The sequence below is a fragment of the Macaca mulatta genome, chromosome 9 (assembly GCF_049350105.2).
Source record: "Macaca mulatta isolate MMU2019108-1 chromosome 9, T2T-MMU8v2.0, whole genome shotgun sequence".
Lineage (NCBI taxonomy): Eukaryota > Metazoa > Chordata > Mammalia > Primates > Cercopithecidae > Macaca > Macaca mulatta.
Window position 1 is genome coordinate 25735846 of NC_133414.1, and position 14228 is coordinate 25750073.

The window sequence follows — 14228 nt, forward strand, 5'->3', positions numbered from 1 at the left end:
CCAAATACCCATTCCTCTTCCCTGGAACCTCAGGCTGGCCACACAAACTTTCTTGAACATTCTTATGACTCTGCCTCTACAGGAAAGCCATTTGCCTCACTCATCAAAAGTATTAGGGGTTTATTCTGCATGACCATGAACAGGTTAAAGAGAAGGATGGGGGAGGTCATGAGGGTTCTTACATTCCATGTTGAGTCAAACATCTCCTGTTACCCTCTGAAAGGCGGCACAATTTGCTCCAGACTTTTTTTGTTGTTGCATATCTACTATGGAATTACATTTATAGCTAATGTATTAACTCCAAAAATGGAGAAACCCATTGCTCTGCTGTTTTCACGGTAAGGAAAAACTGCTGAGTCATGACTGACGTGGGCTGTTTCAAGAGTTCCCAGCGAATGAAGATAAATGCTTAGGATATTGCAGCCTGAGTGGGAGGCACTGCAAAGTGTAGCCGCTACTTGAAGTTCTTCAGTGTGAGTGGAGAGGGAATACTGAGCGTGTCCTGGATTAGGAAAAAAAAGAAGAAAGGTGGCCTGAAATATGATCTAAGTATATGTGGAAATATGCAGGCATCTAATACTTGAGTTGCAGCACTCCGTGAACCAGAAGCTCAACTTCTACATGCTGCAAGCTGCACTTCAAAATGCACCCAAAATGCATGCTCAGAAAGTTGTTTTTTGTTTTTGTTTTGTTTCTGAGACAGAGTCTCCCTCTGTCACCCAGGCTGGAGCGCGGTGGCATGATCTTGGCTCGCTGCATCCCCTGCCTCCCGAGTTCAAGCAGTTCTCTTGCCTCAGCCTCCCGAGTATCTGGGATTATAGGCATGCGCCAACACGCCTGGCTAATTTTTTGTTGTTGTTGTTTGGTTTTGTTTTTAGTAGAGACAGGATTTCACCACATTGGCCAGCCCGTTCTTGAACTCCTGACCTCAAGTGATCCGCCATCGTCGACCTCCCAAAGTGCTGGGATTACAGGCGTGAGCCACCATGCCTGGCTGGGAAGTCTTTTTTAATGGCAATAACCAAATGAACTCTCTTGACCTTGCTGCCTCTGCAGGCACTGCCCCACCCCTGTCCCTTCCACTCTAGAGGAAAGCACCTGGCATTTAGCATCTTTACACCCAGGAAACAACAGATATGCTCAGGGACTTTTCTTCTAGCGTGTAACCAGGGATGGCTGTTGGGCTTGGCAGCCATCAGGCTGAGAGTGGCTCAGCTTAAAAGCTTTCATTGTTGATCTCTGCCCTGAGCATTCCCCTTTGGACTTGGAGTTCCAGGATGTCTTGTGTCTGTGCTTCAGCATCTGAAGCCCCTTGTTGTCTGTTCTTAAGGTAGACTTCATTATCAATGGTGTCTTAAATTAATAGCTTCTCTCTATTGGCTATTCACCTGCCACAGCTGACAGGAAGGTTCTCAGTCCTGAGTGCCTGTTAATGAAGCTCACAGACGGAGTGCAGAAACCCTTTGCAAGATGTTTTGCCAGCTTGCTGGTGTCCTGGCATGAAGGTCTCCTACCGATGTCTTTGAAATGGTTCCTTTCCACATGGGGTGGACTGGCTACTTTGGGGTTCCACCTTTGCCTGCTTGGTTCAGGCAGTTCGGTACCATTTCATGTACATTTCACTCTTTTCCCCTACTAGCTTCTCACAGTTTAAATTATTGATGTGATTGCCTACCCAGACATCTAATTCTTTTAACAGGCAGTGGTTTACAGTCTCCAGTTTCTTTATGATCATCAAGACAGGGATTGAACAACTGACACCTTCCCTGTCTGTCCATCGAGGGGCATGTGTTTGATGTGTGTGGATGCTACTTTCATTAGGCAAGTTAATGGCAGTTACCTAAGTTCACACTGAGTTGGAAATAGATCACTGTGTATGCATTTAGTAAACACAAATGTCGTCAGTGGATCTGTTTCCTTAACAGAACATGGTTCTGCTGCACTGTGTACACTTCAACCAACTACTTCAGAGCAAGCTTTTTCCTTAGAAGAGTTTTCATTTAATTAGGATTTAGAAAGGAACATGGAAACTTTAAGATCTCCTTTTAGTTTTCTGCATACTTCAGAGACTTCTAATGTGTCCTACAGGGACAGGAAAGGAGTCAGGGGTCTGAAACTCTAAGACCTGAAAGGCAAGTGCAATTCGGACACTGTCCACGTTGCCAGGGTGTCAAATCACACATACTCTGCCTGAAAATCTGGAAATTGGAGAATTTAAAATGACAATATTTTCTACTGTGGAACACCTTGCATTCTCCCACTCTGTAAACTACTATTTTGGAGGCAGCCCCTCTCACTGCATTTCAAAACCAGATGCTTTCCTCTGGAAATACTAGAAATATATCTCTTCTGGGCTGACCTAAAACCGACATAGTATTGGGCATTGAAGTAAGGGGACATATGGTCAGTGAAACTAAGACCTCCTCTTCTGAGAATGAAAGATGACTGAGTACTTTGTGTTAGGTGGGACACTATTTGTTAACAGAGAACTTATATCTTAAGTCTCTTAAACTAATTATAGCATCTCTTACTTATTTCCAGCATAATCCAGGAGTGAGCATTCTAAGAACATCATCTTACAACTTTTAATTAATAGATCTGTCTTGCTCTAACCCTTAAAGAAATGCTGGTAACTGCTTGTCAGATGAGGAAAAGATGGGTCATTATTCAAGTAAGATCCAATATGGGAAACTCAGATATAAATAGTTCAGCATTTTCGTTTCTTATCAAAGATTTATGACTGTGTCTATTTGAGGATTTATTTCTTCTGGACTATTTCAGGAGCCTCTTCACTGGTCTTTCAGCCTCTATTTCCTTTCCTCCGCCCCTTTGTTTCTCCCACTGCTCTGAGGACAGTTGTAATAAAGCTCAGTTCTAGACTTCTTGACTCGTGTCCTGGGTGCTTCCCCAGCTGTTCTCAGGCCAATTTCTCAGGCCCCTGTTTCACCATTTTATCCACACCTCCAACAGGCATTCCCTCCCGGAGGAACTTCTCCCTCTTCACCTGAGGGTTAAGGGTCTTTTTGTTGACACTGGCCCCTCTACCAGGCATCCTGTCCCTTCTATACCTCCGTATTGCTACCAATCCTTCCTTCGCTAGGAACTCAACCTAAATGCCACCTTCTTCATCCCAGACGTGCTACCACTCCTGATCCAGGAGTAATTAATTCTTTGACCTGTTGTATCACTCTTATGGCACATGGCTCTTCGGTTTGGTTTGGAAAAAAATGTATCTCCTTATGCAAATTGTAAGTTCTTTGAAGGCAGATGCCATGTTTAATTATTTTATTCCCTAATGTGCCTTAGTACTCAAAATGTCCTCTGCTGGCCAGCAGTAACGGCGTCACCTGGGAGCTTGCTCAGAAACAGGCTGTCAGCCCCCAACTGATATGTGCGATCAGAATTCACTTTTTTTTTTCTTTTTTCTTTTTGGAGACAGGGTCTTGCTCTGCTGCCCAGGCTGGAGTGCAGCGGCACAGTCATTGCTCACTGCAGCGATCCTCTCTCCTCAGCCTCCTGAGTAGTTGACTTTACAGATGCACATTATCAAACCCAGTTAATTTTTAAGTTTTTTTGTAGAGAGGTCTCTCTATGTTCCCCAGGTTGGTTGGTCTCAAACTCCTGGCCTCTCAAGCCGTCCTCCTGCCTAGGCCTCCCAAAGTGCTGGAATTACAGGAGTGAATCACTAGGCCCGGCCAGGTTCCACATTTTAACAAGGGGGCCTCCAGGTGATTCCAATGCACCTGAGTTGGGAGTTCTGGCTTTGTACATTGCACAGAACCTTGTATAAAGCAGAGACTCCCTGGATAGCTATTGAACAACTAATGGATACATCACATTAAAAATTGAGTCTCTTCTCATTGACTTCGAGGTAGGTTACCTCATAATTACTCAAACGTAGAAAACGTAACCCAACGTGTATCATTTTCCTCTGACCATTTTGAGTCTTAAAAACATGGAGGCTCTTTTCTTCATTTAAAATCTTGGATTTATTACTTCGGGCCACCTTTGGTAGTTTTTCTTTCTTTCATTTTTTGTATACCCTCACTGGGTAGTGTTTGGTCTTCGCAAAGAAGGATAGAGAGAAAGCTTGCTAATTGGGTCTAAATACAGATTATGTGCAAAAGAAGAAATTGCTAGCATCTAAAAATAAGCACTCTACACGTGTATAGTTTTATAATCTTATCAGCTGTGATCTTCAGGACCAAGTAAGTGGCAGCTACAGGAGGATGGTCTCTGTCGCTGTCAACACCTGAGTATTCCAACTCTCACTTACTTGATACCAACCACAGAAGGACATGAGACTGTAATACACTGGGATTTTCAAAATGCGAAAGAATTTGATATTCAAGTCTTATTAGCTGTCTAGGAATAAAACAAGAGTGGGGAGAAACATATAAAGTAAGGAGGAATACATGTCTACAGCTAAAACCAGGCAACAGGACCACCCACTATGGTGTATTGTGAAAATTTATGGGGCTACTTTTGTTTGTCACAATAATTGGAGCAGTTGGTTGAAGGATACAGTGCAGCAGAGCCATATTCTGTTAAGGAAACAGATCCGCTGACTAAATTTATGTTTACTAAATGCATACTCAGTGGTCTGTTTCCTCCTCAGTGTGACGTAAGTAACTACCATGAATTTACCTAATGGAAGTAGCATCCACACACATCCAGCACATGCCCCTTGATGGACAGACAGGGAAGGTGCCAGTTGCTCAGTCCCCATCCCAGTGATCATAAAGAAACTGGAGTCTTTAGGCTGGGGGCAGTGTCTCATGCCTGTAATCCCAGCACTTTGGGAGGCCAAGGCAGGTGGATCACCTAAGGTCAGGTCAGGAGTTCGAGATCATACTGGCCTAGATGGTAAAACCCTGTCTCTACTAAAAATACAAAAATTACCTGGGCGTAGTGGCGCATGCCTGTAATCCCAGCTACTCAGGAGGCTGAGGCAGGAGAATCGCTTGAAGCTGGGAAGTGGAGGTTGCAGTGAGCTGAGATCTTGCCACTGCATTCCAGCCTGGTCAACAGAACAGGACTGTCTCAAAAAATGAAAAATTTAGAAATTTAAAAAAAGAGAGAAACTGGAGTCTTTAAATTACTCCCGTTTAAAAGAGGCAGATGTCTGAGTGGACAATCACATCAAGAACTTTAACTGAAAGAAGCTAGTATGGGAAAAAAGTGAAATGTACATGAAATAGGACAAAGGCCAGGGATACTAGATACCTTGCAAGGTGTAGGATAGTCTCATACTGTGAAGAATTGTCACTTGTGGCTGTGACTTTAGAACATCTGGCCTGACATTTTGGGGGTGAAAAAGTGTTTATATTACTGGACTCTAAAAATATATATATTTTTTTTCTGTCTGTAAGTTTATTGCCTATATCTGAAAAATCATGATAGAAAATTGTTTGGTTTAGCTCTCAGCACCCCGCTCCTGAGCTCTGAGGAAGCTTGCCTTCTTTTGAGCTACCCGATCCTTCTTCTGAGCAAGGGACATTTTGGGACGGTTCCACCTCTTCTTTTTAACTTCTTTCTTGGGCTTCTTTTCATAGACTGGATTCTCTCGTATAGCAGCATGAGCTTTCTTATACATCTCCATCATGTCTGGAGTTACGCTGTTCTTTATGTATTGAGAGAACTGTTTCTTGTAAGCATCTTCATCTTCTTCCATTAAGTAGCGCATGTAATCTGCAACATTCGGGCCCATGATGTGCTTCCGGTGTACTTCTGCATTATATTCCTTGCTTTCAGAATCGTAACCAGGGAATCGTTCGGTACTGTGAGGGATAGACAAGCCTCCATCCACAGCTCCCTTCAGGGCGCCAAAAACTTTATTGCCAGTGTTAGTTCTGGCAAGGCCTGCATCCAAATAGCAGGTAAAGGCACCTGGCTGACCATCAATGCTTTCCACCTTGTATTCATCGCCAGTCACCTCCACTTGGCCTTCACAGATCTTGTCCATGCCAAACCTATTGAGAAGGCTGCGGGCCAGCAGCAGGCCAGAACAATATGCTGCAGCATCATTTGTCAGGCCAACCTTCACACCATATTTTGGCAGTTCGTGTGCATATGCTGCGCAGACTATCATATCCCCCTCTATACGGGCTTAAGCAATCTGACAAATGATATCTCTGCTTGTTACACGAACTGTCATCCTGTAGTTGGGTATGTTGTATTTGTTTTTATCCTATATCACCAAGCGTTTCCAAGCATAGTAATCAGTTTTACCCTCTCGTCGTCTTCTAAATTTCACTTGGTATCTCTTAAAGTAGGCCTTATTCTTAACAACTTTAACAAACCCTATCCTGCGGAACAGAGACCGGCGTCCGTGGCTCGACGGAGACCTGCAGGCCCAGCGGCGCTAGCTGGGGGAAAAGGGCTAAAAATATTTTTTATCTAAACAGAAATTAAATATATGCTAAATTTTTCAGGAATGCAGTTACCTTTTCAATTGAGAGGATATTGTTCTTTGTTTTGTTTAGAACTTTACTATACAGTAATGTCTCTGCTCATATCAGTGTGCATGTATAACTACTGAATTCACACTGATACTACTTAGAGGTAGCTCCTGATGTCACTGTACCTGAGCATTTGTATATTGAAATGTTCCTTATTTGTTCATAAATTTTTCTTTCTTTTTTTTTTCTCCTTTATATAATAGGATATTGTATTGATTTTTTTTAAATGTATGTGACTAAGCAAGTTTTTAAATAATTATATCTCAGGATATAAAAAGAGGCCTTGGGTCTGATGGGTTTGAGAATTGCTGGCATGGACAGCCTCATTAGTTCTTGTCTTAAGACAGAGGATAATAAAAGTTAAAGGTTCAGACTTAATCAGAGTGTTAGAAAAAAGAACAGCGAGCCGGGTGCAGTGGCTCACATCTGTCATCCCAGCACTTTGGGAGGCCGAGGTGGGCAGATCACCTGAGGTCAGGAGTTTGAGACCAGCCTGGTCAACATGGCGAAACCCTGTCTCTATTAAATATACAAAAATTAGCTTGGCATGGTGGTGCCTGTCTCTAGTCTCAGCTACTCAGGAGGCTGAGACAGGAGAATAGCTTGAATCCGGAAGGCAGAAGCCGCGGTGAGCCGAGATCGCACCACTGCACTCCAGCCTGGGCGACCGAGGAAGACTCCATCTCAAAAAAAAAGAAAAGAAAAGAAATAGCAAGAACATGTCCCACAGGAAAAGAAGCTGGGAGAAAATCATGAAGGGAATTCATGTATTGGGCAACTTGTCAGAATGGACAGAGCTTGGGCTCAGGAATTAATGCATGAGTTTGGCACTCTTCTCTCAACTTCCAGAATTCAACTGTCCTGAATTCTGGCTTCTAGGGGTCCCCGCAGGCTCAGAATGAATATTAGAGATAATGACCTTAAAACACCTAGCACAGAGTTGCAAAAATGTTACAAATTGTAAATAGTATACATAATAACACTAATGCCATCTGACTCTTAAAAATGGAAAATGATGAAGCTATCTTACTGGCTTTTAGAGAGGTTGACCGAGTTTTCTACAATTGCTCATGGCTGGATTTCGGGGCCAGGCTCTAAAATCCAGGTTCTTTAGATTATTTTGAGCCTAATAACCAACTGTAGGTTTGACCTGACTTGAATCACTCTCTCCCTCTAAAATTCCCTGGACTCTTGCTTTGTCCATACAGAACCCGTCCATCAAATTACACCAAATATCACAGAATCCTGTGGCTTTCTCATAACAACATAAGTGCCTTTGGCATGTGAGCTCTTTCCTTTTTTTCTGGGAACAGGGTCTTGCTCCGTTGCCCAGGCTGTGATCGCAGCTCACTGCAGCCTTGACCTCCCTGGCTCAAACACTCCTCCCACCTCAGCCTCCCAAGTAGCTGAGACCATAGGGCATGCACCACCACACCTGGCTAATTTTTAAATTTTTTTGTAGAGACAGAATCTCCCTATGTTGCTCAGGCTGGTTTCAAACTCCTGAGTTAATGCGATCTTCTCACCTTGGCCTCCCAAAGTACTGGGATTACAGGCGTGAGCCACTGCACTCAGTCTAGATTTTTCCTTTTCAATAGTCACTTTTACGCTTATGAATAAACTACAATTTTATGAAGGCGGTGGGTACTGGAGTGATACTTCCAGCCCTGGTGCTTCCTCTGTGGGTTCAGCCTGCCCTGTGAACTAATGAAATTTAACCAGTGTGGTGCTCCCTCCCACTTAGACTTCTCTCTCTGACCAAACTGCCTCTGTTTTCCTTCCCTTTGGTCCCCCAGAACCTGTGCAAGCTCCAAGTCCAGCAACAACTTTTCTCCTAGATTCTTTACTGCTTGTTTGATTCCAGATGCAAGAGCTATAGCTTCACTGGTGCTTCCGGTCTTCTTATGGTTTCTCGTTGCCGCAGAGGGTAGTCACCAAGCTTTTGCTCAAACACTGAAACACTCAAACTACGTACAGAGAGATGCTTTACCAGTTACTCATCTTCCTCGTTGGGCATCTGCAGAGACTCCTAGAGAAATGTTTGTGAGACAACATGAGTTATGAATTTTGCATTCAAAATCTTTTAAATTGATAACAAAATGAATCTGTCCCACAGTGCAAAGAGATGACTGCTTGGTCAGTTTCTTTTTGGGAGAATTATTTCTGATTTTTTTTTTTTAGTTAAATGCTAGTTATTAGAAAAGTAGCCACATGGCCCCCTGAGTCTGTTCAGATCTTTTGGTCCATTTTCCTTCTCCTCTCCCACACCCCTCGATTTGCTTGTCACATGTGTTCCAGAGATTCCTTCTGTTCTTGTCTTTGGCAGGATCATCTTGAATTAAGAGTAGTGTAAATACATCCTGCCTCTGTTTCTACTGTGAAGGCCCCTCTCTCTGCGTTTCCTGCGTAGTTTCCTTAGGCTGTTCTGTGCATTTTGGGTGGCGTCTGCCTTCTTTTATTTTTTTGAGATGGAGTCTCACTCTGTCAACCAGGCTGGAGTGCAGTGGCACGATCTTGACTCACTACAGCCTCCACCTCCCAAGTTCAAGCAATTCTCCTGCCTCAGCCTCCCAAGTAGCTGGGACTAGAGGCAGGCACCACCACACCCGGCTAATTTTGTATTTTTAGTAGAGACGGGGTTTCACCATGTTGGCCAGACTGGTCTTGAACCCCTCACCTCAAGTGAATTCGTCTGTTTGTTTGTTTATTGAGACAGAGTCTCACTCTGTTGCCCAGGCTGGAGTGTGGTGGTATGATCTCAGCTCACTGCAACCTCTGCCTCCCGGGTTCAAGCAATTCTCGTGCCTCAGCCTCCCGAATAGCTGGGATGACAGGCACCAGCCACCATGCCCGGCTAATTTTTGTATTTTTAGTAGAGGCGAGGTTTCACCATGTTGGGCAAGCCTGTCTTGAACTCTTGACCTCAAGTGATCCGCCCACCTCAGCCTTCCAAAGTGCTGGGATTACAGGCGTGAGCCCCCACGCCTGGCCAGGTCTGCATTCCTAATGCTACTTTTGAACCTGGCAATCTCAGACAATAAAATTCAGTGCAGCTGGGGCAGATAAGTGCCCCCTGCTCTCACATTCCTCTTTAGTCTCGGCATCTTCAAGTTAGACCCAGGTCATTATTTTTGTATCAATGACATTTCATCATGCATTAAATACTGAGGTGTTAAAAACACCAAAAAAGCCCTAAAAATGCCTAGAAAATTATCTAAAGCATTTAATATTAAGGAAGATAAATTTTCACATCTCTTTTCAAATATAAATTGATTATAAAGCATATTGAGTGACTTTAAGCCTAAGGTTTTCTGTATCTGGAAAACTGAAATTTAATTGCAGCCTTCTCCATGTCACCATAGTGCCACGCACAGCATAGTGCTCAGTGCCCCAGGCACCTTCCAACTTCCATTCCCAAAGAGATCTTCCCTCCTCACCATTCCTAAAACCCCAGCCATCTCCACCTGCTGACACTGTAGCTTCATCCCCAGATCACTTCAGCTTAAAGTGATTTTCCCTTTTCTGGATTCCAAGAAGGACTTTGCTTGCAAAAATGTTTATTTAAAAAAAAAAAAAAAGGCAACAGAAGTTCTACAATTAATCTTTTCTCATAAGTAGACTTTATTTTTTAGAACAGGTTGGCCAGGCACAGTACCTCACGCCTATAATCCCAGCACTTTGGGAGGCCAAGGCAGGCAGATCACCTGAGGTCAGGAGTTTGAGACCAGCCTGGCCAACATGGTGAAACCCCGTCTCAGCTAAAAATACAAAAATTAGCTGAACGTGGTGGCTCTCGCCTGTAATCCCAGTTACTTGGGAGGCTGAGGCAGGAGAATCGCTTGAACTGGGGAGGTGGAGGCTGCAGTGAGCCAAGATCACACCACTGTAGTCCAGCCTAGGTAACAGATCAAGACTCCATCTTGAAAAAAGAGGAGAGGGGAGGGGAGGGGACTGAAACAGATTAAGACTCCATCTCAAAGAAAGAAAAGAAAAGAAAAGACCGAGAGACAGCAAACGAGATATAGGGTTTATTGGGAGAACTTAAATACAGGGACAGTCCAGTGGTGGCAGGTTGGACAGGAGAACCACTACCATTTGTAAAAAGCTTACAGTTTATATAGCATTTTCACTTAGCACCCTCCACCTAGCAACCTCCATTTAACCCAAAACAAAGGTCCTTGATCCCTTGTATGACCTGCGTTTCAAGAGACAGGCCAGGGGTTCGGATATCCATCATGGATAAGGAGTGAATCCCTGGGTTGGCCACTCCTGGATTCCTTAGCTCAGAACTCTGAATGTACATTCTTCTTGATCGTGGAATCATTCTCAGGGCATGCCTAGGTTAAGTTACTGCTGTCAGGTGCATCTGTATACACTCCCTAATGTGTTGCTCTTTTGTGAGTGAATTACCTTTAATTTGGCATTATGTTTTCTATGTCCATGCTGTGCTTCTCTTTTACTCTTATTTATTCAGTGTATATTTCTTAAGGGCCTATTAGGCACTGCTGTGTAGGTCTGGAAAAACAGGGAACACACAAAGTACTTGCCTTCTTAGTGCCAGCATTTCAGAGAAAAGAGGCAGGTGACAGACAAATAAATAGATGGCATGGGGTATAAGTGCTCTGAAAAAAAATAAGACAGTGTAAGGGAAATTGACACAGGACACTTTAAAGAGAAGGCCTTCTGGATGAAAGGACAATTTGAGCAGTCACCAGGGAGCAGTGAGGGAGGAGGTGGCCATGTGGATATCTGTCTAGTGGAAGAGCCCAGAAGGCAGAGGAAATAAGACAAGTTAGACAGTTAAGACCAAGGCCTTAGGTGGGGTGGCAGGATGGGTACATGGGACTGAGGGACCATATGGGGGTGGGCTGGGGGTGGGACATAGTCAAGATCAAGGTCATGTAGGGTCTTATAGGCTGTGGTAAAGACTTGAATTTTTACTCCGAGTAAGAGGGGAAATCATTGGCTTTTTATTTTTCTAGAAATGGGGTGTTGCTCTGTCACCCAGGCTGGAGTGCAGTGGCTCAATCATAGCTTGCTACAGCCTCAAACTCCTGGGCTCCAGCAATCCTCCTATCTCAGCCTTCCTAGTAGCTGGGACTACAGGTGCACACCACTAAGCCCAGTTAATGTTGAAATATTGTTTAGAGACAGGATCTTGCTGTGATGCCCAGGCTGGTCTCAAATTCCTGGCCTCAAGCGATCCTCCTACCTCGACCTCCCTAAGTGCTGGGATTCCAGGCATGAGCCACCACACCTGGCCTCCACTGGAGGATTTTAAAGACTTGTATGCTTAGTTAAAGCAGTCTGTAGGGGGATGGGGCAAGCCTGGAAGTGGAGAGACCCGTGAGGAGGCTCCTGGACAACTTAGTGACAACAGGCCAGGGTTAGGGTGGAGGCCATGAGAGGTGAGAATCAGATCCCAGTTCACAGAGTTGATGGGATTTGCTAATGGTCTAACTGGGAAGGACTATAAAGAAAAGCAGGGAGTCAAGAATGATTAGAAACAAGGTTTGTGCCTTGGCAGTTGGAGGATTCCTGATGTCATTTACAGAGAATGGGGAGGGGGTCTGAGGTGGGCTTAAGCTTGAAGAACAAACTCAAGTTGGGTTTTGGACAGACTACATTCGAAGTTCCTGTTGGACATTGAAGGCTGTTGGCTGTGAGTCTGCCTTCCAAATCCCTGAGTCCTTGAATTCAAGGTCATGTGTTGGCCGTCTTTGTATTAGGACATCTAACACTTGTGTTTGACTTAATGGGATTCAAATTTGCACGTGTGTGGTTTTCTGAATGTGGCCTACAGTTTCACTTGGATCTTCATATTCTTTTTCATCATAATCTGAAAAAGCAAAAAAAAGACCATTGGAAAGAAATGCTGTACGAAACTTTCTGAAAATGGATGGAACCAGAAATGATGCTGACAGGAGTTTTAGAAATGAAAAATAGAGAGTATTCAGACCAAATATAAGTAAATTAGCATAAATCAGCATTCTCTGATTTCCACGCCTACTTACCCAAGTTGGTTGACTCAACAGCTGCTAAGACTACAGCTGTGTGATTCCTCCACATTTTTTTTTTTTTTTGCATGGAAAAGTGTTTCAGATTGTCATTGCTTCATCATTTCCAATTCCATATTAGCTTATCTTTTTTTTTTTTTTTTTTTTTTGCCTGACCATAGTAGTTAAGCAAAGTCTTGCAACTGTCCTTCATTCTGCTGAACCAACTGTATCATATGTTTTCACTTGACATTTTGTTTTAGATCTACTTGGGACTTTATTTAAATTTTTTTTACATTTTTTACTTAAAAATTTTTTTAGGTAGAGATAGTGTCTCATTATTATGAATGCATGGGGCATTTGTACCTCCTGGGCTCAAGCAATCTTCCTGTCTCAGCCTCCCAAGTAACTGGGGCTAACAGCACTGTACCACCACATCCAACTAGTTTTTAAAATTTTTTTGTAGAGACGGGGTCTCGTTATGTTGCCCAGGCTGGTCTTGAACTCCTGGCCTCAAGTGGTCCTCCCACCTTTAAGTGCCGAGATTACAGGCATGAGCCACCACACCTGACCTTGGGGTTTTATTTTTGCCTTCGAGGCCGTCCAGACAGTTCTTCTTGGAGGTTTGGAGAAGTCTTCCGTAAAGAAAACTTCCTTATACCCAGCTGATGATGGTAAAAGTTCCAGGTGGAGAAAGACTTCCTAGGCAGAAGGAAAAGCAAGTGCAAAGCTATGTCGCCTCTACAAGAGCGGATGCGTAGTTTAGGGTGACTGCATAGGACCTGGGAAGAGAGCTGAGTCACAAAGGGCAGATGACTGGCAGGTAATGAAGGTCCTTACGGGCTCTACTAAGTAGTATGGAAAATGAGGAGTATTCAAAATTTAGAGCCCAGGGTACTGTGATGGGATTGCGTTTTTTGACAAAGCTACTTTGACTGCCATGTAAAGAACAGATGGGAGGTGAGGGAGCCTGATTAGAAGGTCTTTGATGATGCAGGCAAAAGATGATGAAGGTCTCAAAGTTCTTTCAGCCTCTACTGGAACACATTTAGTGGGACATGTGTTTATAACATAAAGTTAAATATGAAAGCAGAAACATTGGTGATGGAAAGGAGAGCACAAAATTGGGGAGATACTGTAGCCAGGTTGAAAGCCTATACTGCTCACTGCATAACAGCCAGTAAGTCAAGAGACAAGGAGTTGGGGTAAGGAAAATGACTATATGGAGAGCCAGCAAACCAAGAAGATGGTGGACTGGTCTCCTAAAATACCATCTTAAAAGACATGAATCTCGAGCTTCTTTTTATATTTGGGAAAGGGGAACAAGGAGAGGGTTGAGGTGACAGGTGACCACAGACATCTGAGCAGTAGCAGGAGTCTGAGGGTGTTACATTGAATATTGCATTGTTACTTGTGTCTGTGCCCTTTTTACTTCCTCAGTGGTGAGTTTTGGGAAGGGACTATTATCATCCTTGCTTTAAACTGTAAACTAAATTCCCCCCATGGTTATCTTGGCTTATGTGTGGGAATGAGCAAAGGCAGTCAGCTTGAGAGGTTAGAAGCAAGATGGAGTTAGTTAGCTATGTTAGGTTTCTGTAACTGCTACATCTTACATGTAGGATTACAGCATCTACTTGGATGAATGGCGATGTCACTCTAGCATGAGAAGCAGATGGGGTTAGGTGGAGGTTGAATGGTACCATACTTGTGTCAGGACATGACATCTTTGTGGAGCCCAGGGGTCATCCATTAAGCAGCTGGGAATACAGTT

The 14228-nt window shown here is 43.7% G+C and overlaps 1 protein-coding gene and 1 pseudogene across 31 annotated transcripts in view; one reads left to right on the top strand and one right to left on the bottom strand.

The window, feature by feature from the left end:
• The window catches only part of KIAA1217, an 839292-nt gene that overhangs the window by 581717 nt on the left and 243347 nt on the right, over window positions 1-14228 (top strand). The window lies entirely within an intron of this gene.
• On the bottom strand, window positions 4955-6366 carry LOC705979 (large ribosomal subunit protein uL18 pseudogene; annotated as a pseudogene). The gene has a single exon (XR_001447013.3). The product of XR_001447013.3 is annotated as a large ribosomal subunit protein uL18 pseudogene (transcript).